Genomic DNA, 25,375 nt, shown 5'->3' on the forward strand with positions numbered 1-25,375 from the left:
AAGCCATGAAGCCAGGCAACCTGCTAGGTATAATATTTTTGTTATGTGCAAATTCTCCATACATGAAAAACGTGGTTAAATGTGAGTAATGTTTGAAAAGGTATTTAAAAATCAAGTGTATTTTTTTCTATTTGCCTTCCTTTTTTAAGAAGTATTTATTTATTTATTCTTGGCCGCCCCGGGTCTTCACTGCTGCACATGGACTTCTCCTAGCGCACTGAGCGGGGACCACTCTCTAGCTGCGGCGTGCAGCCTTCTCGTTGCGGCGGCTTCTCTTGTCGCAGAGCACGGGCTCGAGGGCGAGCAGGCTTCGGTAGTTGCAGCTCCTGGGCTCGAGGGCACAGGCCCAGTAGCTGTGGCCCATGGACCCAGCTGCTCTGTGGCATGTGGGATTCTCCCACACCAGGGTTTGAATCCCTGTCTCTTGCATCGGCAGGTGAGTTCTTTACCACTGAGCCACCAGGGAAGTCCCTTGCCTTCCTTTTTATTCCATTGCTATAAAACTGTAGTATTATTCGTTACCGTGGGAGGCTAATGTTTAGGTATAACTTTTTCTTCTTTATAAAAAAATTCCGCCTGCCAGGCTCCTCTGTCCCTGGGATCCTTTCAGGCAAGAACACTGGAGTGGGTTGCCATTTCCTTCTCCAGGGGATCTTCCTCACCCAGAGATCAAACCCTGGTCTCCTATCTCCTGCATTGCAGGTGGGTTCTTTACCCGCTGAGCCATTAGGGAGGCCCGTGTAACTAGAAAGTGCTATTCTGTTGCTCCTTTCCTTTGTCGTACTGGAAATTTATTCCCTTTGTTGAACAGGGTGTTTCTTTCATATTTTATGTTTTGCTGTCATTATTACCTATAAAGTTCAATTAAAGGGACACTTTACTGTGTTTTTCCAGCTAGTATTATTATTTATTCCATTTCTTAATTACTACTGAAAGGTGTTTTATAGTAAAAGAGGGAGGGGGATAAAATCCCTCCCTCTGGATGTCACATGGGTTGGGTGCCCACTGCAGGTGCTTGGACCTGCTTCCAGGGATATTAGCAGAGGCCACCATTTCCTGGTCCTGCAGTCAGTACTTTGTATATAGCAAGGCTCTGCACCCCCCAGGTCGTGGACTGGTACTGGTCCATGGGCTATTAGGAACCAGGCTGCAGAGCAGGAGGTGAGTGAGTGAAACTTCATCTGTATTTACAGCCGCTTCCCATCGCTTGCATTACTGCCTGAGCTCCACCCCCTGTCAGATCAGGGGCAGCATTAGATTCTCTTAGGAGCTTGAATCCTACTGGGAAATGCACAGTAGGGATCTGTGGGGGGTCTAGGTCGTGTGCTCCTTATGAGTATCTAATACCTGGTGATCTGATTCTTTTATTCAGTTGCTATGAAATTGTGATCTTGTTCATTATCACAAGGGACTAATTCTCAGGTAAACCTTTTCCTCCTTTATAAAAAAAATTATAGTGAGTTGTATAATTATTTCATTATATATCACAATGTAATAATAATACAAATAAAGTACACAATAAATGTAACAGGCATGAGTCATCCTGAAACCATCCCTTGCTCCCCCTCCCCAGTCTGTGGAAAAATTGTCTTCCAAGGTCCCCGGTGCCAAAAATGTTGCAGACTGCTAATATAGAGTATCTCATTTAATCCTCACAAAAACTTCACTTTACAGATGACAAAGCAACCCAGAGAGTGGCGGGTCTGTGAGTGGAGTAGCTGAAAGTCAAGTCCCTGCTGAGGCCACTAGACACATCATTAAAATACAAAGCCTTGGATTGCTGGAAGCAACGATTTTATGTTCTGTTTGTCCTGCCTGAGTGTGGGCGATAACATGGTTTCCTGACACGACTCCTCTGCCATAGACAACTGCGAGGCTGAGCCCTCTGCACCCCACTGGAGGCTTCTTTGCTGGGCACAGCTGACCCCACTGACGCTGGATTTCTGACTCATTCCCTTCAGATGCCTCCCTTGGCCCATCCCTACCTGCTGCGGTTCTGGTGTAGTAAATGAGGTAAGACTTGCTTGGGATATTTTTGAATCTGCTTGTTGGCACGCTAGTCCTTTCACAGCAGGGATGGTGTGTGGTCGGTAGGTGTAACCCCAGCATCTCCCAGAGTACTTGGCACAGAAAATGGGCTTAAGGAACGTTGGTGGAACTTCCTTGGCTGGCTACTTGAAAATTGCTGGCTGAGAAGGTGTTTGGAAGCGCTCTGGGAATCTTGTTTAATAACACCACTCTGATCTCCCTTGAACGATGATCAGTTCCTTCCTCTGGCAGGAAGTAGTGGTCAGGATTCCTCAGCCAGAGAGATTTATTCCCCTGCAACTGTGGGTGGATTGGAGCAAGGAGCAAGCAATGCTGAGAGCCGGGTGGGACGGCCAAGGTCAGCCTGGCTGACAAACAAGTCCAACCACACTGTCGGGAGAAGGCGAATATGGGAGCAGGGCTCCAAAGCCCTGCAGATAATCCATCCAGTTCTGCTGTCTTCCTGGAGCATGGCAGGACCATCCTTCACTCCCAATGGGATGAGGATCAGCTGTGTGGCTGGTTTGGCCAATGAACTATGGCAGGAAGCTTTGGGAGCTTCCATCCACCTGGGTCCCTTAATAATTCTAGTGAGCTGGGTTCCTCCACCAGGCCAAAGTGGGTGTGTAACATGAGCAAGAAATGAGCCCTTACTCTCGTGGGTCGCCAGCATTTTTTAAAAAAAATACTTGTTTATTTGGCTGTGTCCCGTCTTTGTTGTGGCATGTGGAATCTTCTTTGCATCATGCAGACTCTCTAGTTGTGTTGCTCCGGCTCTGTAGTTGTAGCATGTGGGCTTAGTTGCTCCATGGCATGTGAGATCTCAGTTCCTCGACCAGGGATCAAACCCCCATCCCCTGCATTGCAAGGCAGATTCTTAACCACTGGACCACCAGGGAAGGCCCCCCAGTTTTTTGGGGAGTATATAATTGCTTTACAATGTTGTGTTAGTTTCTGGTGTACAACAGTGTGAATCAGCTGTACGTATACATGTATTCCCTCCCTCTTGAGCCTCCCTCCCACTACTCCCCCACCCCACCCCTCTAGGTCATCACAGAGTCCCAGGCTCAGCCCCCTGTGTTATATAGCAGGTTCCCACTAGCTGTCTATCTTACACATGGTGTGTATATATGTCAACGCTACACCCTCGCCTTCCTCCATGCCCCTCCAATACCCCTCTCCCCCATTGTTGGGTCTCCAGCAGTTTTAGAGGGATTGTTCTGGTAGCAGCAGCTAGTAACACAGAGAACCTGAGGACACTGAGTAGGAATCCAGGGCCTAAAGAGTTAAGGAAAAGAGACAGGAAATGTGGGTCAAGAGGTCAGTGGCACAGGGTCCGGGCGGACTCAGATGCTAGGCGGTCCACTGTGCTCGGCTGTCCGCACTCTGGACAGTGGGCTGGGTCCCTCTGAAGGTTGGGAGGGAGTGGAGAAGGGAAGCACAGACCGTGGGGTGACACCCCCCAGGAAGTATGCTAACAAGGATTTTGTGGGGCACCCTGACTGTGGTCACTGCTGACTGGAGAAGTGGTGGCCCGGAGAGGCTCAGGGAGGGTGAGTCCTGCACGGGCCATTGAAGCCTGGAAAGTTCTAAGTCTCCTCCAGGGTGAGTGAGCTGGGACACCCACCAGGGAGGCTAAGTCCAACTTCCTGCCTGGGGAGAGTGCCCAGCTGTGGGTGAGCTGGCACTTTATCACACATGGCTGGTGGCTGATGCATTGGCCACTTCCTGGATAGAGAATTTCTTTGGTCATTATTCACATATTCCTTCTGCAAATGTCAGAGGTCTGAGCACTGAGCCCATCACAGGGAGCAGACTGGCTGCCTGGATATTATGGGCTGCATTTGTTGTTGTTCAGTTGCTCAGGCAAGTCCGACTGTTTTCGACCCCATGGACTGCAGCACGCTAGGCTTCCCTTTCTTGCACCATCTCCCGGAATTTACTCAAACTCGAGTCCATTGAGTCAGTGATGCTTTCCAACCATCTCATCCTCTGTTGCCCCCTTCTCCTTCCACCCTCAGTCTTTTCCAGCATCAGGGTCTTATTTCCAATGAATGGGTTCTTTGCATGAGGTGGCCAAAGTACTGGAGCTTCAGCTTCAGCCTCAGTCCTTCCAATAAATATTCAGGGTTGATTTCCTTTGGAATTGACCGGTTTGACTTCCTGGCTGTCCAAGAGACATAGCCCAATAATTCGCAGCAATTTGCTGTGGATTGCTAAATCTTCTGGCAGAGGTGGGTGCAGTTGTCCAGAGGAAGGGCACCAAGACTAGCACAGGAGGTCTGCAGAGAGTGAGGCTGCTCCCACTCCAATTCAGCTGACTTGGGAGCTAAATCCTAAATTAACTGCTGCAGAGCCGGCGCCCCCACACTTAAAAATAAACACAGTCCTTCCTTTCAAGGCCAGCAAGAGCAGGAGAATACTGAGTTGCCTGAGGATTTGAATGCAATATAAAAAGTTCTGAAAGTTCTTGGAATAAAACATTCATGAGATGAAGGCTGATGATTCATACTCTTGGGTTCACTTTGTGGTCACACCAAAGAAGAAAAAAAATATCTGGGGAATTTGAAAAAAGCCAGGTATCTGGAATGAATTAACTAGTTCTTTTTCTTCTCTCTCTCCTTTTTTTTTTTTTTTTTTAAATTATAAGTACTATCAGAAACTCACGGGGCCTGAGACTATCAGAAAATTCATATATCGCAATGAGAACGCAGCTGAGTGCTCACCTGGAATTAACCCTTTCCCTTCCAAAGTGTCCCACTCTCCTGTCCCTCTCCCATTTCCTCCCATTGACCGATTTTTCATCCTTTAAGGCCCAGTTTAAAACTTCCAGGAATTATAGGAGTGAACCCTAAATAGAGGTTTCCTGCTGAGACTGGAAGTACATGGGAAATGAGGGGAAAGTTCCCGCCTGCCTTTTTCGAGTTTCATAAGTGTGTATTATTTCGTTTAACTATAACCAAAAATAAACCCAAAGAAGAAAATAATCCCACCTTCCCATGGAAGCTTCTTCCCCGATTCTCTGTTGCATGGTGACATTCCACTGCCTTTTCCCTTTAGCTAATTTTACATGGGTGAAGCCTTTTCCTTCCTTTAGACATCAGGTCAAAGCTATCAATGCACATGGTAATGCCCACATACTGGGAACTCAAGTAATATTTGGTGAATGAGTAAAACCCTGCAACGCTGGCCTCTCTGTTTATGGGAATCATGGATTGCTTTTGTGTATGTGTTAGAGGTCCATACCTCTAACCGAGGCCCCAGCTTTGTGTGGTCTAGTAGAAAAAGTGAATGTATTAGTTGTTCCATTGTATTTGACTCTTTGTGACCCCATAGACCGTAGCCCGCCAGGCTCCTCTGTCCATGGGATTCTCCAGGCAAGGACACTGGAGGGGGTTGCCATTCCCTTCTCCAGGGATCTTCCAGACCCAGGGATCAAACCTGGGTCTCCTGCATTGCAATCAGATTCTTTACCATCTGAGCCACCAGAGAAGCCCACAGTTAAGTAGATATAATGACTATTTTTCATCCCTTTCTGGTCTTCACACATGCACGTCAGGCCCATCACCTTCCCCAAGAAATGTGAAATGACAGGACACAGGAGCCGATGGGAGTTGAGGCGACCGACCACTCTTCCTCCTCAGAAGCAATCGGACTCGGAGTCCTGAAGGGCCCGCTCGCCTGCCTGGGCAGCCGGGGCCCTGGTCTCCCCTGAGCGCTGAGCACTTTTCCCACGTGGATCCACTAGATGGCCTTCGACGAGCACTGTGACTGGAGGAGGCCCTTCTGTCACAGGAAACGCTTTGCTTATCTGTTCACTTGTCTGCTTTCCCTTTCACTGCGGGTCCCCTTATGTCCCCTGAAGCATCACTACTGTTAAAAATAACCCCCTTGTGGATGTGAGAATGGGACAGAGCTGTGTCAGCACCAGACCTTCAGGTCTTCAGGCACAGGTTTCCGATTGTTGGTGGAACAATAACTGATTTTCTGAGCGCTGGCCTTTTGTCCATCTCAACATGACTCTTCCCAGAAAGAAAATAAACAGAGAAAAGCTAAGGGCCCATTAGGTACCTAATAAACTGGCTAAAATAAAGAGAGAGAGTGGGACCTAGGATGTCTGCCTGGGGGGCTTCTGTGCATGGCTGATACCCTGCGTAAAGCTGTGGCTTTGTGAAGCCATGTGGCTTCATAGACGAGCCATGAAATAACTCAAATGCTTGAACCAGGAGAACAATCTGAAAGTTAGAATAAAGTGACCAGTATAAAAATGTTCAGAAGATTTGGACCAATATCAGGGAATGACTCAGTCGCCTGTGCAGAGAAGGCAATGGCACCCCATTCCAGTACTCTTGCCTGGAAAATCCCATGGACGGAGGAGCCTGGTAGGCTGCAGTCCATGGGGTGCTAAGGGTCGGACAACACTGAGCGACTTCACTTTCACTTTTCACTTTCATGCACTGGAGAAGGAAATGGAAACCCACTCCAGTGTTCTTGCCTGGAGAATCCCAGGGACGGGGGAGCCTTGTGGGCTGCTGTCTATGGGGTCGCACAGAGTCGGACACAACTGAAGCGACTCAGCAGCAGTCACCTGTGAGAAATCAGTAGGACACACAGGCATTAAAAACGGTGCAAAGGGTGACCTCTGTCTGTCTCTGTGCTTATGAAGGTTGTTAGGTAACGTTTTCCCTAAAGACTAATTTTCTAGTTTATCGAGTGAGATTAAGGGCAGGTACTTTCTTTAAACTGAGTCTTTACACAGATGGTGTCCCCAGGTAGGAGTCAAATGACAGTAAACTCAGGGACTTCCCTGGTGGTCCAGTGGCTAAGACTCTACCTTCCCATGCAGAGGACGTGGGTTTGATCCCTGGTTGGGGAACTAAGATCCCACATGCTGCAAGGCAACTAAGCCCGTGCGTTGCAAGGGCTGAGCCCGTGCTCTCGTGCCCTTGTGCCACAACTAGAGAAGCCTGCGAGCTGCAACGAGGATCCAGCGGTACAGGAATTTTAAAGAATAAAAAATAAATGAAAAAACAAAATGTAAACTCAGTAACTGCCTTACATGGAGACTCTGGGAGGAAGTAAGGCATCTCCAGACCAGAGAGAATACAGTGCAGGCGTGGGGGGTGGGGTGGCTGGACGGGGCCTTAATATGTTTGGGCTGCTATGGCAAAGTACTTCAGACTGGGCAGCTAAAACAACGGAAGTTGATTTCTCATGGTTCTGGAGACTGGGAAGTCCAAAACCAGGAGCTGTGAGTTCAGCTCCTTGTCAGGGCCCTCTTCCTACCTTGCAGACAGCTGTCTTCATCCTATACCCTCCTTGTGCCTAGAGACAGGGGGCTCTGGTCTCTTCTTATTCTTCTTTTTAATATTTTTATTTATTTATTCGGCTGTACTGGGCCTTATCTATAGCATGCGGGGCCTTCACCTGGGTATGAGAAGTCTTAGATGTGTCTTGTGAGATTTAGTTCTCTGACCAGGGATTGAACCCAGGCCCCCTGCATTGGAGTGTGGAGTCATAGCCAATGGACCACCAGGAATGTCCCTGGTCTCTTCTTATAAGGTCACTAATGCCTTCATGGCGAGGGCATCCCATCCTCATGACCTCAGCTAAACCTAATTATCACCCCCAAAGGCCCCACCTCCCAAGACCATTGCATTGGGGATAAGGGCTTTAGCCTTGTGAATATGAATTTTGAGGGAGTCAAACATTTAGTTTATGACAACAGACGATCGCACTCATGTTAATAGATACTAGGCTGTACACAGAATAGCTCAGGCCAGGGGGAGGCTGGAGAGCTGCTTTTTCTGTGGGGTTAGCTGGGTGCAGTCACGGCTCTGCGGAGAGAGGCTGGGCGCTCCAGGACTAGCCCGCACTTGCCCGGATGACCTGTCCTCTCCTCAGATTGCAGCGCTGACGGTCACTCACAGGCTGGTCTCTTGGATCTAGCATTTGACCTACATTCAGACGTCACGCAGTTACACACTGTACCATTTTGTACACAACTCCAGGCCCACGGGTTTGAACCGCTTGAAGGGACGTTCTGGTAACCACAAGCAAAAAGCCAAGTGATAAGACAGCATTCCCTGGGAGGCCTCGGTTCTACTGGGAGATTTTCCTGGAATCCTTTCTATGCAGTAAAACTGGCAGAATGTAAGGCAGCACTGAGACTTCCCTGGTGGTCCGGTGGTTAAGACTTTGCCTTCCAGTGCAGGGGGTGCTGGTTTGATCCCTGGTGGGGAAGCTAAGATCCCACATGACCCATGATCCTTAAACCAAAACATCAAACAAGCAATATTGTACCAAATTTAATAAAGACTTTAAAAATAGTCCACATTAAAAAAAAAACCTTTACAACAACACCAACAACTACAACATAAATATATGTATTTTAGCTGATAAAGTTCATAAAATTGATATATATATTTGAACTGAGTTCTGTATTGCAAAGTAAGAAGGGTGATACAAACGCTAAGGCTGGTTTCCTTTCTCCTATAAGGCTGTAGAATTAGAAACAAAATTTTAAAAACTGCTCCAGAAGATTTCTTCAAATTCAGGGACAGCTTTCATGATGACATCTTAAAAATATTTATAGAGCATCTATTATGCTCTGGATCCTGTGTGCCAGATGCTGGGTTTACATCAATCACTGAATGACCCGGATGCTGTCTCCACCTTGAGTAAGCACGAGCTAGTGGAGAAGCCCCGATAATTACACAATCAATTAAGGCTATTGTGAAAAGTACTGCAAAGGAGAATACCACTGCTGCAACACTAAGAATCAGGGGTCCTGTCCAAATGGGAGTGTGGCACAGGAGTGGGGAATCAGAAGTGCTTTAAGTAGAGACCTGAAGCATAGAGGTTAGTTGAGTATATTTGTCGGCTAGAGCTGCCATAACAGAATGTGTGTGTGCGTGTATGTGTGTGTGTGTGTGCGTGTATGTGTGTGTGTGTGCGTGTATGTGTGTGTGTGTGTGCGTGTGTGCTCAGTCACTCAGTCATGTCCGACTTTTGTGACACCATGGACTGTAGCCTGCCAGGCTCCTTTGTCCATGGGGTTTCCCAGCCAAGAATACTGGAGTGGGGAGCCATTTCCTTCTCCAGGGCATCTTCCTGACCCAGGGATCAAACCCACATCTCCTGCATGCCAGGCGGATTCATTACCACTGAGCCATCTGGGAAGCCCCACCATAACAGAATAGACCACAGACATTTGTTTATCAGCTTTCTTGAGATGAGAGCTCCAGCCAATCTGGCGTTTGATAAGGCTCCCTTCCTAGCCTGTACATGGTATAGATGTCTGGCTGTCTTCCTGCTGTGTCCTCACCTGGTGGGGTGGGGGAACCCTGGTGGCCTGTGGTGTTTTCTTTTTATATGGACGTGAATTCTATTGGATCAGCATCCCATCCTTATGACCTCATGTAACTTTAATAACCTTCATAATGGCCTTGTCTCCAAATACAGTTACCCTAGGGACTGGGGCTTCAACATGTGGATTTGGGGAAGGATACAAACATTCAGTCTGTAAATATCAAGGATGGATGGAAGGAAGGATGCTGTGAGCAGAGGCCCAGGGGCAGAAGGGGGAAGGAGTAACCATGTGTCTGGAAGACAAACCAGAGGCTGGAGGAAGGGGTGGGTCAGCCTGGGCCTGGGAGGCCAGGTGAAAGATTTTGTTCTATCCAAGAAGCAGTGGGAAACGACCGGAGGGTGTGACACAGGGGCCTGACCCTGGAGAATGGGAATGAAGTAGGATGGGCAGTCAGGAGGCGGGAGGTGATGGCAGCTGAAACTAGGGCAGTAGTTGTGGGCATGGAGAGAAAGAGATGGATTTGCCATACGTTTTGGAGGTCTGCGGGTCCCCCGCATTCCAATGGCCTCTCCAGTTTCATAAGGAAACCGGAGGTCTAGTCTATGGACAAAGCAGACGGACCATCAGCAAACTTAAGAGGGATCCTGCACTGAGCGGTGGGGAAATGTCATGTGTTGTGCCCACTGGGGGCTGCAGTAGGGCAGCACCCCCTCTCCCTTGGCTCCTGGAACCCTAACCTGCAGACCTAATCCCTTATCCAACACCCTGTAACCCTCCCCGCCCCCGAGAAGTGCCTGACCAGTCTTTTCCTGGGCATTTTGAGGGTGTTGTAATGTCAATGTTGGAGCATCTTGGCTCTCTGTACTGCCGGGTTTGGCTTTGACATGCTTTCTAGCCTCCAAAACCTTGTGATCTTTTCCCCGCGTTCAGAAGGGTTTCAGGAAAGTCGAGAATCAGAGGTAGGTGTTCAGGTCACCATCTTTCCCCAGAGGTCAGCACCAGAGCTGTGGATGGGGAAGGAATACTTTTGCTTTTGTGAGAAAGGAATTCCTTCTTTTGTAAGAAAGGAATTCAGTCATGAGTTCCTTGAACCAGCCGGGGTGGTTTCTGTTTGCAAAATTCTGTTTAATGTTTCTCCAACTCTGGATGGCATGATATCTAATATGGATATTAAAGTTTAATAAGTAAATGTTAATTGCTCAGTCATGCCCAGCTCTTTGTGACCCCATGGACTGTAGCCCACCAGGCTCCTCTGTCCATGCGGATTCTCCAGGCAAGAACACTGGAGTGCGTGGCCATTCCCTGATGAGGATGCTGCTGGTCCATGAACGCCACTCTGAGTAGCGAGGGTGGGACAGTGTGGCACCTGTAGAGAAGGAAAACGTATTTCTGAACTCTCTTAGGGTCCCTGGCTGGGTCTGAAAATCAAACTGACAAAGACAAATTAACAGGAGAAAAGCATACACATCTGTTGATTTAAAAAATATCCACACACTGCAACTAGAGAATAGCCCCTACTCACCACAACTACAGAAAGCCCAGGTGCCACAGTGAAGACTCACCACAGTCAAAAAATAAAATAAATAATAAAATAGATCTTTTAAAAGAATAGTCACAACCTTAAAATTGAGAGTTATGTTTTATTTGGTGGAAATTTTCAGGAGACAATTCAGATGCTGTCCAGCAGACAGCATCTCAAGTAGACCCTGAGAGAACTGCTCCAAAGAGGTGAGGGGAGCCAGGTATATAGAAGTTTTGCAACAAAGGGCTGATAGTCTGAACCTCAAAAGAGTATTGTTAACTAAAGAAAACCAGATATCCCTAGTTAAGGAACTTAGCACTTTTCTATGTATGGGAAGATGCAAGAGTCTGGGCTCACTGAAATCATTCCTTTGATATACACCTCAGCGATCTGGGGCCAGTGTCTTGTTTTCAGCTCCTGAGTTTCCTCGGGGCTCACCAGAGGGAGTGGCTGCAGTCTGGTGGCTGCTAGATGGTAGGTATTCTTTCCTTCAGGAGTGTCCTCAGGGCTCACCAGTTCACACTGGAGGTCTGTAATCGCTGATGACTGTGATATCCTTGTTTAGGATATGGCAGGAAATGCTCCATTTCTCACATTTATGCATGACATGGGAGCCCTCACAAGGGGAAGAAGACATGAGAAACAGTCAGACCTGAGTGCTTCTCTGCTGGGTTTGGTGAGGAGCGGGCAGACGTGTAGAAATAAAAGTGAAAGTGTTAGTCGCTCAGTCGTGTTTCTCTCTTTGTGACCCCATGGACTGTAGCCCACCAGGCTCCTCTGTCCTTGGAATTCTCCAGGCAAGAATACTGGAGTGGGTTGCCATTCGCTTCTCCGGGGGATCTTCCTGACCCAGGAATCAAAACTGGGTCTCCCACAATGCAGGCAGATTCTTTACCATCTAATAGGGGAGGTCAAACAGGGCAAATAAGTGTTGAAAACTGGTTGAAACTCAGCCAGGCCTGTTCTCTTGGGTTCTTTTTGGTGTCCCTTTGTCTTTGGAAATAAGGCTGCTCCCTTCCTTGGGGTTTGCAGAGGGCACCCCTCTTTAGGTATTTATGGCTCGTCTCAAGGGAGAAGAGTCAGGGAAAAGAGTAGTGACCTTCCTGCACCTGCCGTTTGCTCAAACGCCTGCAACTGGAAGCATTCATGATGCCAAGGTGCCGTGACTGGGGGCAGTGTGTCCTGAACCCCCTCCCATCACACTTAAAAAAAAAATTTATTTGTCTGCCCAAGGTCTTAGTTGCAGCACGTGGGATCTAGTTCCCTGACCAGGGATCAAACCCAGACCCCTGCATTGGGAACAAGGAGTCTTAGCCACTGGACCACCAGGGAAATCCCTTACCGTTGGTTTTGAATCTTATCTCTCTCACTTATTAACACTTTGATGTTGTTCAGTGGCTCAGTTGTGTCCGACTCTTTGTGACCTCACTGACTGCAGCACGCCAGGCTTTCCTGTTCTTCACCATCTACTGGAGTTTGCTCAAACTCACGTCCACTGAGTCAGTGATGCCATCAACCCTCTGTCGTCCCCTTCTCCTCTTGCCCTCAGTCTTTCCCAGCATCAGGATCTTTTCCAATGAGTCAGCTCTTTGCATAAGGTGGCCAAAGTATTGGAGCTTCAGCTTCAGCATCAGTCCTTCCAATGAACATTGAGGGTTCATTTCCTTTAGAACTGACTTTGGTTTGATCTCCTTGCTGTCCAAGGGACTCTCAAGAGTCTCCTCTAGCACCATAGTTTGAAAGCATGATTTCTTTGGTGCTCAGCCATCTTCATGATCCAACTCTCACATGACTACTGGAAAAATCATAGCTTTGACTATATGGATCTTTGTTGGCAAAGTGATGCCTCTGCTTTTTAATATTCTATCTAGGTGTGTCATAGCTTTTCTCTCAAGGAGCAAGTGTCTTTGTATTTCATGGCTGAAGTTAACATCTGCAGTGATTTTGCAGCCTAAGAAAATAAAACCTTCCATTGTTTCCCTTGTTTCCCCATCTATTTGCCATGAAGTGATGGGGCCAGATGCCATGATCTTAGTTTTTTGGAATTAACACCATAGTTGGGGTCAATTCATGACACTGATTTATCATCTCTGAGGCTCAGTATCCTCATTTTTAAAATAAGGACAATCACATCAACCTCACTGGTAAATTTCCATCCAAGGAGATGAAAACGTGGAAAAGTATCTCACTCATTCCTGTGAGAATCAGAGGAGCCGCCCCCACCAACGCAGCGCATTAAGGCTACTATCCAGACAGAGCTGTTAATGTTTGAATCAGGGCCCAGATCTCAGATTAGGGAGGCAGCTCTCAGCGTCACCCAGGAAAAGTGGTCTTAAATGCAGACTGCACTCCTTTCAGAGTGGATGGCCGGCAAGAGAGAAATTGCACGTTAAGTAGGCAGAATCCAGACCTGGGTCCACATACATGTGCCTTATGTGGAACTTCAGAAGTGGTTCCTCCCAAGCTCAGGGTCCAGACTCTCCCTCCAACATAACTGAAAGAGGCAAAACTAAATTCACTTCTTTTTTTTTTTTTTTTTGGTCATACTTTGTGGCTTATGGGATCTTAGTTCCCTGACCAGGGATTGAACCTGTGCCCTTGGCAGTGAAAGTACCAAGTCTTAACCACTGGGCCACCAAGGAATTCCCTAACTAGCTCCAGTTTATCCAGAGAGAACAAGAAGAAGATGGGATCTCATTTCTGCAAGCCCACAGTGTGAACAGCAGGTCAGAACCTGGGTCTGTGTGGCCACGCGATGGCCAGGCTGGAAAGAGGTGGCCCTACTGTGCGCAGGTTGGGACTCCACCTGCTGCCTCTCCATGTGTTCCTTTCCTGGAGTAGCAGTTGATTCTCAATGCTCAGTGTTGCCAGTGTTCCCATTCAAGCCGATAGTGTCAAGGCTTTATTTTCAAGTCAGGCAAAAATCAGGGCTTGAGCTGAAAATTTGGAAGCTGGGCAACTAGCGTATTTGAAAAGAAGCCACCTGGTCTTCTGTGGATGGGGAGGGGCTCTTCCTTCTGAGTGACAAAAGGGTTTGTGTTGGGCACTTGGGCTGTTTATACTGAAGCTCACAAGAAAATTGTCTCTGGGCTGCCCGGTGTGTGGTCTGCTTTGAGGCTTCAAGACCGAGGCTGACCTTCAGGACCTTCTGCTGACCAGAAGAGATCAGAGCACTTAAACATGAATGTGGGAAGGCAAGGAACTTGATATTTCATGTAGAACTGTTGGAAGCGGCCAAGTCCAGCGTTCTCTTCCATAATGGTATCAGGGAACATACTGACTGGTCAGCTGACAAATATATACTGAGTACCTTCTCTCTGCTGACACTGGAAGCCCAAAGTTTGGAGCTCAGACTGGGTGGTGATATGTGATTAAAGAAAGGGGGTGGTCTGTATCTAGAGAGGTACCAAGGCAAGTGGGGCTTCCCTGGTGGCTCAGATGATAAAAAATCCGCCTGCAATGCGGGAGATGTGGGTTTGATCCCTGGGTTGGGAAGATCCCCTGGAGAAGGGAATGGCAACCCACTCCTGTATTCTTGCCTGGAGAATCCCATGGACAGAGGAGCCTGGCGGGCTATAGTCCACTGGGTTGCAAAGAGTCGGACATGACTGAGCAACTAAACCACATCAAGACAGGTGACCAGTGCATCCGGCCAATGTAAGACCCAGATGCAGAGTGTTTGGGAAGTTTGGTGGGGAAGAGATTGGGAGTCCTGGAGAACGATTCCAGGGTGTGTGTGTTTATGTTTACGAAGGTCAAGTGGAAGGAATAAAGCATTTAGAACCTCTCACTAGCTGTGCGACCCTGGCAAATTTCTGAGCCTTGGGGAAGTACCAGAAATGATAAGAAACCTAGGAATGTATGCTAAATTTATGTAAAAGATATCTTACTGTACTTTCTTTTTAACCGATTTATACCTCTACCAGCACGGATAATTGTTCTGCTTATTTCACATTCTTTTCTACATCTGCCAATCAACTAGGGACAAAATGATATCTTGCTATGCCTTGATTTTCCATTTCCCTGGTTGCTAACGGTGTTGATCATCTCTTCTTATGATCGTTGGTCATTTGCGGTTCCCTTTTCTGGGGAGACTGTTGCACTCTTTGTCCATTTTTCTGTCGCATTTGTCTTTTTCTTATTGATTTGTCAGTACTTTTAACATATTCTGCATTCTAATCCTTTATTGGTTATATAGGTTACAAATATTTACTTCTGTTTTGTGGCCTGCCGTTTCATTTTTTATAGTGTTTGATACGATCTACAAAGCATCAAATATTTACTATCTGGACATTTATAGAAAAAATTTACTGAACTTACTTTCAATTGTTTTCTACCTGAGTTTTTGGTATGCTTCATCTCATTGTTGTAGTATAATATATTGCTTTTTTGTTACATTGTGATACAATATCACGTGGTTATGTTTTGGTTTCTGGTTACCCTGGTCTATTCTATTGAAATGCCAATTTACTAGTGTTCCAAAATAACCTTGATATCTGATCGTGCAAATCTGTCCCCCAAGTCATTTTCTTCATTTTTTAAAAAATTGTATTTATTTATTTATTTTTTGGCCGTGAGGCTTGTGGGATCTTAGTTCCCCAGCTGGGGATCAAAACTGTGCCCCTTGCAGTGGAAGCACAGAGCCCTGACCACCGGCCCTGCTGGGAAGTCGCCTCATTGTCTTCTTTCGGTAGTCCCTAACACCCTCCCTATGTGGTCGTGGTGATCAGTGTTGATTCATTGCATGAGCTGATTTTTATACTCACACATTTCAACTGCCAGTACATAAGAATTAACGGGTTTTTCCTTTTTCTGGGCAACTATTTTATTGCTGTTCTTTACAGGAAGTGAGTATTTTCCAGCCCACGGCACCTGTTGGTATTAGTGGTAATTAAGAAACTTGCTAGAAGAATCAAAGCCATTTGGGGGACATCTGTTTGGCTTTCTTTGCCTTTCTGCTAGCTTCTAGCTCAGAGTTGAGCTCTCAATTAATTATTACTTATATCAAGTAGTAATACCCCCTGAGAAGGGCCGCAGCTTGCACTCAACAAAGCATAGCAAATAGTAAATTGCTATTGAGACAACAGAGTTTACTGAATATTTATATCTTTAAATATCATTGTGTACCTAAAACTGGGCTTCTTGGAGATCTATCAATTAGATTTGCATACTCATTCCAAATTCTAAATTCACTTCAGCAGCAGAAATGTTTCATAAAAAAATAGAGTCAATTGGATTACAGTTGGATTTTTAGATCGCTCTGTTTCATGTTTTCAAATTTTTAAACTATCTTGTTGAGGCATGATCTGTATACCTTTACATTCACTCATCATAAGTGTACAATTCAATCATCTTTAACAAATTTATGGAGTTGTCTGACAATCACCACAGTCCAATTTTAGAACATTTCCATCAGCCCAAGAAGTTCCCTCATATCCGTTTGCACTTGATTAGGTTAATTCAGTTCAGTTCAGTTCAGTGGCTCAGTCGTGTCCAACTCTTTGTGACCACATGAATTGCAGCACACCAGGCCTCCCTGTCCATCACCATATCCTGGAGTTCACTCAAACTCATGCCCTTCGAGTTGGTGATGCCATCCAGCCATCTCATCCTCTGTCGTCCCCTTCTCCTCCTGCCCCCAATCCCTCCCAGCATCAGAGTCTTTTCCAATGAGTCAACTCTTTGCATGAGGTGGGCAAAGTATTGGAGTTTCAGCTTCAGCATCAGTCCTTCCAATGAACACCCAGGGCTGATCTCCTTTAGAATGGACTGGTTGGATCTCCTTGCAGTCCAAGGGACTCTCAAGAGTCTTCTCCAACACCACAGTTCAAAAGCGTCAATTCTTCGACGCTCAGCTTTCTTCACAGTCCAACTTTCAAATCCATACATGACCACTGGAAAAACCATAGCCTTGACTAGATGAACCTTTGTTGGCAAAGTAATATCTCTGCTTTTTAATATGCTATCTAGGTTGGTCATAACTTTCCTTCCAAGGAGAAAGCGTCTTTTAATTTCATGGCTGCAGTCACCATCTGCAGTGATTTTGGAGCCCCCAAAATAGGCAACAGCTAATCTGCTTTCTGCCTCCATAAATTTGTCTTTTCTAGACATATAATACAAATGGAGTCATATAATAATTAGCCTTTGTGTCTGGCTTCTTTCATTCTGTTTTAGCTGTGTTTTTGAGGTTCATGTATGTCAAAGGATGTATTAGTAGTTTTTTCCTTTTTATTGTTTAATATTCTGTTGTGTATTGTTTATCCATTTATCAGTTAATGGGCATTTGGATTGTTCCTAGTTTGGTGTTGTTAAGAATAATACTGCTCTGAACATCTGCATGTGCATCTTTGTATGAGCATGTGTTTTCATCTCTCTTGGGTAGGTTCCTAGGAGTGGAATTGTTGAATCAAGTGGCAAATTTAACTTTCTATGAAAATGCCAGACTGTTTTCCAAACTGTCAGCACCATTTTCAATTCTCACTGGCAACACATGAGGGATACAGTTTCTCAGTATCTTTGTCGTACTTGGTTTTTTATTAACATCGTCCTAGTGAGTGAATAGTACCATTTCATTGTGGTTTTAACTTGCATTTCTCTAATAACTAATGATGTTGTTATTAGCCATTTGTTTAACTTCATTAGTGAAATTTCAGTTCACATCTTTGACCATTTTTACATTGTGTGTTTGTGTGTGTGTTTGCATTTAGTTGCTCAGTCACATCTGACTCTTTTTGCAGCCCCATTAATGTGGGCTATAGCCTACCAGGCTCCTCTGTCCATGGAATTCTCCAGGCAAGAGTGCTGGAGCAGGTTGCCATGTCATCCTCCAGGGGATCTTCCCGACCCAGGGACTGAACCTGAGTCTGTCAGTCTCTTGCTTTGGCAGGAGGGTTCTTTACCACTAGTGCCAGCTAAGGGGGTCTGGTTGATGAAATGGTAAAAAATCTTCCCCAGGAGACATTTCCCTAGTGTAGCCATCCTCAGCAGAGACGGGTAGATGGAGCTCTGATGTATTAGTTGATAGATGTTTATATATTTTAACACTCATGACTTCAAATCTTTCAGCATCCCTCAGTGGGAGATAGAAGGTGACCACTTAATGGCTGGCATGGCTGTGTCCTTAAAAGATGACGAACAAGAACACTTACTCAGAACTTCAGTGGTCCAGTGGTTAAGAATCCACCTGCCAATGCAGGGACAGTTTGATCCCTGGTCCAGGAAGATAACACATGCTGCAGAGCAACTAAGCCCACAAGCTGCAGTTACTGAAGCCAGCCAGTCTGGAGCCTGCACTCTGCAACAAGAGAAGTCACAGCAGTGAGAAGCCCTTGCACAGCAACTAGAGAGTAGCCCCAGCCTGCTGCAACTAGAGAAAGCCCATGTGCAGCAATGAAGACACAGTGCAGCCAAAAAAAAAAAAAGAACACACTTGTTCAGTAGTTCGGTCCCTGGTCATGTACTATTTCATTAACTATTACAGGCCACATTATACAGTTGAGAAGGTGACCCACCAGGAGTCCCCAGCTAATAACTAATAACTGGGCTCTGAAAGCACCTTGTGGACACCAGGGTCTGAGTCCTTTACTGCCCTCTGTAGCTTTGTGGCAACTCTTGAGAGTTAGAGGCCTGAGAGTGACAAAGCCAGGGAACAGTCGTGAGTTGTAACCTTGTTGTCGTTGTTCAGTCGCTCAGTCGTGTCTGACTCTTGGAGACCCTTTGGACTGCAGCCCACCAATCTCCTCTGTCCATGGGATTTCCCAGGCAAGAACACTGGAGTGGGTTGCCATTTCCTCCTCCAGGGGATGTTCCTGACCCAGGGATGGAACCTTTGTCTCCTGCACCTCCTGCATTGCAGGTGGATTCTTTACCTGCTGAGCCATCGCGGAAGCCCCCTTAGAGCTCCCTGCCCAAGGACCAAACCCACACCCTCCTGCATTGGAAGCTGAAATCCTAACCACTGGGCCTCCAGGGAAGTCCCCCACTTTCTTCATTTTAAAGATGAGGAAACAGCTTTAGAGAAGTGATCCTTCCATAAATACCCCAAGGGTCCAGCTGAAGCACTTCCTCTGTCCCGAAGCCTTCCTTGTAGGGCTCACTAGTCTTTACTGCTGTCCTGTCTTTGAGTCCTTTTAGTGAGGTCAGTATGCAGTGTCCATGGCTGAGCTGTTTCATTCTCATGGGGAATGAAAACCAAAGCACCAGCTGGTGCTCAAATTGGGCAGTGACCTTTGCCCAGAGAAGAGTCATTCTCCTCCGTGTCCACCAAAGTGAAGATAGGAGGCATCCTGTCCTGTTTCTGGGGTAACATCTCAAACCCGGGGCCTTCTGCTTCCACGGCCATGAGGAATTCTATCTCCCTCTCTCCTTCCTTCCTCCTCTCTTTCTCCAGCTCTTGGAAACCAGAGACAAATAGGACTCTGGGTAAAACAAGCACTTCCCCAAATGGGGCCTCATCCCCCTGTGGCCTTGGATGGAGGGAACTTTTCCCTTCCCAGCCCTCTCCTCCTCACTGCGTCTCTGCCTTGAGAACGGGTAGATAAATACATCATGGGAAGCCCTACCCTAATGTCAGGATCCTGGGAACTAGAGACCACAGGAATCTGTTAAGTAAAATTCCATCAAGAGCAGGAATTTGGACCAAGTTGTCCAGCTATTTGTGGTTGGTTGGTGTTGCTAATCCCGCCTTAGTTCATCCCTTCCTTTCCTTTTCTTTGTATATTTCTCAACTTAAAGGCATGATGGGCAAGGGTGGAGATATTTAACTTTTAAAATAAAGAAGCTCATTTTCTATGCTCTACTCCCCTTGCCAAGCTAGAAAAACCCCTGCAGTGATTCTGTATAATACTGTAGACTTGATAAGAATGAGTCCATGCATGTATATGGCTCATTCACAATTTGTCCCATTTTCTGAACCAAAAGGACAGTGAGGCTGGTTCCACAGCTATGAGCTGCAAGGATAGTTTGCAGCTGGCATTCTGCATCGTCATGGACTCCTTGACACATAGATTATAAACAAACTCTACTCCATCCTTCATTGGTGCAAGGGTCCTGGGTGGATCTTCAAGTCTTACAGCACTCATCGGTGGAGTGTGGGTGCCTCTTCCCCATTATCATATAAAGCTTCCTAGGTAACTCGGTAGTGAAGAAGCTGCCTGCAATGCAGGAGACATGGATTTGATCCCTGGGTCAGGAAGATCCCCTGGAGAAGGAAACGGCAACCCACTCTAGTATTCTTGCCTGGGAAATCCCATGGACAGAGGAGCCTTGTAGGCTGTAGTCCATGGGGTTGCAAAGAGTCGGACACGACTGAGAGACTAAACAATAGCAATAACAATTCTAGGTATAATGACAATGATTTCAGTACATAAGCACTTCACTTCCTTTTCCATCTGCTGGAGTGAGACCACAAACATTTGAGTTGAATTAAGAGGTTGCTCAAAACCATGTCATTTCTCATGTGTATCAGCTTACTGCCAAGACCATCATAGGGTCAGTTGTCAGTTTTGCTCCTAGGTTCTGAGCAAGAAACTGGATTTCCTTTTTATCTTCTGGCTCCATTTTTGAAAAACAACTCCTACTAACCTTCCGCTTCACCACTGAGGATCTGATTAGGCATACAGGCAGCAAAGCAGTAAGATGAAAGACTATCACTTAGTTAATTGGACTAATCAATAACTCATTTGACACCAACCACTTCTTGGTCTTATCCCTTCTTTAGTCTTCTGATCCCTAAGACGGGAAGCTTGATGCCTGGTTTTCTTTTCTTCATTCCTTTAACCTGGACTGTCACTGCCACCTCCCACCTCCCCCACCTCCAGTACACACTCATCTGCTAGAAAGGGATGCTCAGGGACTTCTCTGGTGGCCCAGGGGTTAAGACTCTGTGCTTCCAATGCAGGGGGTATGGGTTAGATCCCTGGTTAGGGAACTAAGATCCCACATGCTGTGTGGCACAGCCGAAAAAGAAAGCCTAGAAAGGGGCACTCATATCACTCCTCCCAGTACCTGTGAGGTGATAGACCCTTGAGTGTACCCCTCTTGCCTGTTCCTTACTCAAGCCCCCACGGGTTACTCGATTCATTGCTGACAGTCATCGGTCCATGTTCTCCACTGGTAGGATCTAATCTATTACAAGACTCTAAGCACAGAGGTATCCATCTCTCATCTTCCTTCTCTGCCACAGGCCAGTGTAAGGCACAGTCTCGGCTGAGAGGATGTGCTTGCAGACCCAGCATGTGGGCTCTTTGTAACCAGGCTGCAGGGCTGGGAGCACAAGGGTGAAAGCTGAGATGGAGTGCATATTAATAAGTCAATGGGAGCTCCTCTCCTGCACCTTATCCCCCAGCCTAGCTTTCATTAGTGACCGACCTGGTATTTTGATCACTTGACTGCTGCACCTACCATTCAACTGGGTCTGCTCTCCAGAGGGGAAGAGATCATCCCTTCTGTTGCTGCCATTCAGTCACTGAGTCATGTCCGACTCTTTGCAGCCCCGTGGATTACAGCACGCCAGGCTTCCCTGTCCTTCACCATCTCCTGGAATTTGCTCAGACTCAGGGCCATTGAGTTGGTGATGCCATCCAACCATCTCATCACTGTTGCCCCTTCTCTTCCTGTCTTTAGTCTTTCCCACCATCAGGGTCTTCTGTACATCTGTTCTGTAACATTGCCTAAAGTGAACCAGTGGTGAATGGTAGTAACTAGCTAAGCAGTTGAACAGAGAAAGATCACATACCAAGGTGACATGCTGCTTAGAGTCACCGTCTACAAGAATTCAGATGGAGGTATTTCCCCAGGAGGTGGAAACTCTCCCACGAAATCAGTTCCTCGCTTGCTGGTGGGCGTTCACCGTCACACATGTGCTAACGTGGAGGGGAGTTCAGTGGACGGCAGGGGAGTTGGAAGTTTGGACAGAGCTCAGATGGAGCTGTTATCCAGGAAACACCTTGACCCTGGGATCCCACCCTCCACTTACAGGGCTCTGTTTCCTGATGCAGCAGGACAAATTCTGTGCGAAGTGCTAAATATAATGCTTGAGGTAGTGTTTCTGGACGGGAAATGCAGTTTGAAAGTGAGGAAGATAAACATATTGGCAAAGAAGAGGCAAACACGAGAACTGAGCCAAAGGGAAAACCAGTGGCCTTCAAGCTGCAGACCTCGAGAATGTATTGGAAGGATGGCGGGTTTTGTTTGTTCGTTTCTTGTTTTGTTTTAGGGTGGCCTGAAGCAGGATGTGATACAAAACTGGAAAATCCAAACTTCAAGGGTTTTTGTTTTTTTTTTTTAAGAAACTCATCACCTTTGACTGAGGTATAAAAAGCAGAAACAAAAGTTATTTATGAGCTTCTTATAGCTTTTGCTTCATATTGTGGTGGTGTGTATCTTTTTCGTTTTTAAATACCAGGACGTTTATTTCAGTTTAAATTTCAGTATGTGAAGGCTTCTGATGGTAGTGGAAGTTACATGGCTTTAGTCTGTCTTCAGAGACACTGGGTTTCTTTTCTTGATAGCTTTCTGGACAGTCCTCTGTATACCTGACTTTCCAAAGTCTCACGCAATCCTAAAAGCAAGTGTGGGTCTTCCCTTTCAGCTGATGATCTGTGTGTGCAGGCATGCCCAGGTCCCTATTAACCATCCAAGTGATGGCTTAACACCAATTCATAATCCAGACTTGAATCCATGATTTCATGATTTGATTTCTAAGCTTTATACTCAGGAAAATGTCAAATACACACCGAAGTAGAAAGGAGCCTCTGATGAGATCTTCACGTGCCCATCTCACAGCGTCAGTGATGATTGCCATCTGTATGCCCACCAGCTCCCCACTGCCCAGTTTATTTTGAAGCAAATCCCAGAAATCACTTCATCCCATCTGTAGACAGTTCATCATGCATCTCGCAAATACAAAGACTCAAAAAGGTACCCAGAATATCATTTTCACACCCAAAATTTTAATCATTCCTTGGTATTTCAAATACTTCCACTAGATTATATTGAAGCACATATTAATATCAAGCATCCTGATAGTGTATCTACAAATAATTGTCTATACATCTAAAACATGAACACTGTTTCCTTTTTTCTAAGCAAAACCACAACGCAATTATCAGTTTTAAAAAAATTAGCCCCTTAATACCATCAGATATATTGTCATTGTATAAACTTTCCTGATATTCTCATAGATGTTATTTTATAGCTGGGTTGTTTGAACCTTGGTCCAGATAAACCTACAGATTGTGTTTGATAGCTGTGTCCCTTACATCTCTTTTGGTTTCTGGGCTCCCCTTCTCTCTTTGCTTTTATTTTTGTTTGTTTATTTATTTTTGGCTGTGCTGGGTCTTTGCTGCTGTGTGAGGGCTTTTCTCGAGCTGGGGCGAATGGGGGCTGCTTTCCGGTCATGGTCCTTGGGCTTCTCACTGTGGTGTCTCCTCTTGTTTCGGAGTGTGGGCCCTTGGGTGTGCAGGCTTCCGCAGCTGTAGTCCCCAGACTCAACAGTTGTGATGCATAGGCACAGTTGCTCCTAGGCATGTGGGGTCTTCCTGGACCAGGGGCTGAACTCGTGTCTCCTGCCTTGGCAGTTGGATTCTCTACCACTGAGCCACCAGGGAAGCCCTCTCTTTGTTTTCCTTGATAATTAATTCACTGAAGCACATGCGTCACATTCTGGATTTTTCAAGATTACAATCCAGTTGTGGTTTTCCCCCAAAAAACATTTTTATTATTGCCTTTACTTGTTTAAAAAGAAAATTTTATCGAGGCACATTTGTCAGACAGTAAACTGCACACTTTTAAAGTATGCATTTGGTAGGTTGTGACATAGGGCTTCCCAGGTGATGCAGTGGTAAAGAATCTGCCTGCCAATGCAGGAGACGCAAAAGACACAGATTTGATCCCTGGGTTGGGAAGATCCCCTGGAGGAGGAAACGGCAACCCACTCCAGTATTCTTGCCTGGAGAATCCCACGGACAGAGGAGCCTGACGGGCTACAGTTCATGGATTGCAAAGAGTCGGTCACGACTGAGCAACTGAGCACACACACAGGTTGTGACATAGGTGTGCACTTTGACACCATCATCACCATCAAGCTAATAAACGTATCTGTCACCCCCAGTTCCATTTCGCTCTGAACTACAGCACCCACTTGACTCATCCTGGTCTCAGTGTCTTTTCTATAAAATGAGGGCCCACGAAGGACAGGTGTATGAAACCAGATGATCGTCCGTGTTCTGCATGTGTTAAAATCTCTGTTGTTTCTTTCTTGGTTCATCGCTCTATCAGACGTTAGGAATATATCACATGTATAGATACGTGTCAGCCGCCCCTTCAATATAAATCCACAGATGGAACCTCTAGGTTAAATTAGCTTTTTTTTCTATTTCATGGAGTTTTGTTTTTCTTTCATTAAAAATATGAGTTTCTCTAGCAGCTTTCTCTCCTGTGTGTGAGAAAGGTCCATAAATTGGTTGCTCAGTGCTGGGAACTGGCATATTGCTATTTAAATTCCTGCGTCACAAATGTCTCATTTTGAACCTTTGTGAATCATCGCCCTTCTCCAAAACCAGACAATGCAATGTCAGTTTGGGGTCCTGCAAACTCTGATCATCCTCTAAAATGGGAACATGCCTGGGGAGGGGGATCAGTCATCTCCCTGGAAGAGGCCAGAGAGGTGTCGATTTTAGAATGTTCACAAGATGATCAAAATGGGCATAGCAGGAAAGTGTTTAAAGCTGACAACACAGAAGCAAAGGCCGTTAGAATAATACAATGTCTGCGTACTCGGGTCTCGGCAGAAAGTGCTGGCTGGCCAGAAGCAAACGGGGCCAATGGTCTGAACAAAAGAATGGTGGCCTTTTCCCTGGAGACATGCACATTTCAAGGACTCAAGCCTTCTGAGTAACAGGTCGTTCATCTGGTTACCCACTTGACACTAAGGGGCTGGTAGGTCTCCTAACACTAAATTAAATAATCCATGGCCCCCTAAGGAGTTTATTTTCTTGGGCTTCAGGATCTCAAGACAAAATACTCAAAGGCAATTCAAAGGGAAGCTAAAACGTTTCATTTCAGTTGCATTCTTGAGCATCTCTGACCCCAGGAATCTTTTCCCATCCTTTTTCCTGGTGAATACCTATTCATTTTCATATCTTAACTTCATGTCTTTTGTTCTAGAACGTCCTCTCCCACCTCTGAGTTTTGGCTGATGCTCTTCTCCACGTCCCCCATCGCTCTGCCGATCAAGAATCTGGCGCTCCTTGGCACCGTCCACACTCTGCAGTGGGAAAGAGGCCTTGGCTATTACCTGTGTCTGCTTTTTAAGAAAAGTCCCAGACTGAATGCCTTAAAGCCACAACTAACTAGCCAGCTCATAAACTTAAATTCCCACCAAAAGTGTAGGAGGATTCTCTTTTCTCCATGACCTCTCCAGCATTTATTGTTTGTAGATATTTTTAATGATAGCTGTTCTGACCATATACCTGTATCACTTCTGATTTTTCCTTTAACATGAGCAAGTTTAA

The 25,375-nt window shown here is 46.1% G+C and overlaps 1 long non-coding RNA gene and 1 other non-coding gene across 2 annotated transcripts; one reads left to right on the forward strand and one right to left on the reverse strand.

Moving 5' to 3' along the window:
- The first annotated feature begins 1,295 nt into the window (after positions 1-1,295).
- Positions 1,296-25,375, forward strand: LOC129622336 (uncharacterized). Its single transcript, XR_008699910.1, has 3 exons — positions 1,296-1,422; positions 1,675-2,013; positions 25,029-25,375. It is a non-coding gene; the product is annotated as an uncharacterized LOC129622336 (long non-coding RNA).
- TRNAE-UUC (transfer RNA glutamic acid (anticodon UUC)) lies at positions 13,432-13,504 on the reverse strand. The gene has a single exon. It is a non-coding gene; the product is annotated as a tRNA-Glu (tRNA).

Source organism: Bubalus kerabau, chromosome 11 (genome assembly GCF_029407905.1).
Source record: "Bubalus kerabau isolate K-KA32 ecotype Philippines breed swamp buffalo chromosome 11, PCC_UOA_SB_1v2, whole genome shotgun sequence".
NCBI classification, from domain to species: domain Eukaryota; kingdom Metazoa; phylum Chordata; class Mammalia; order Artiodactyla; family Bovidae; genus Bubalus; species Bubalus kerabau.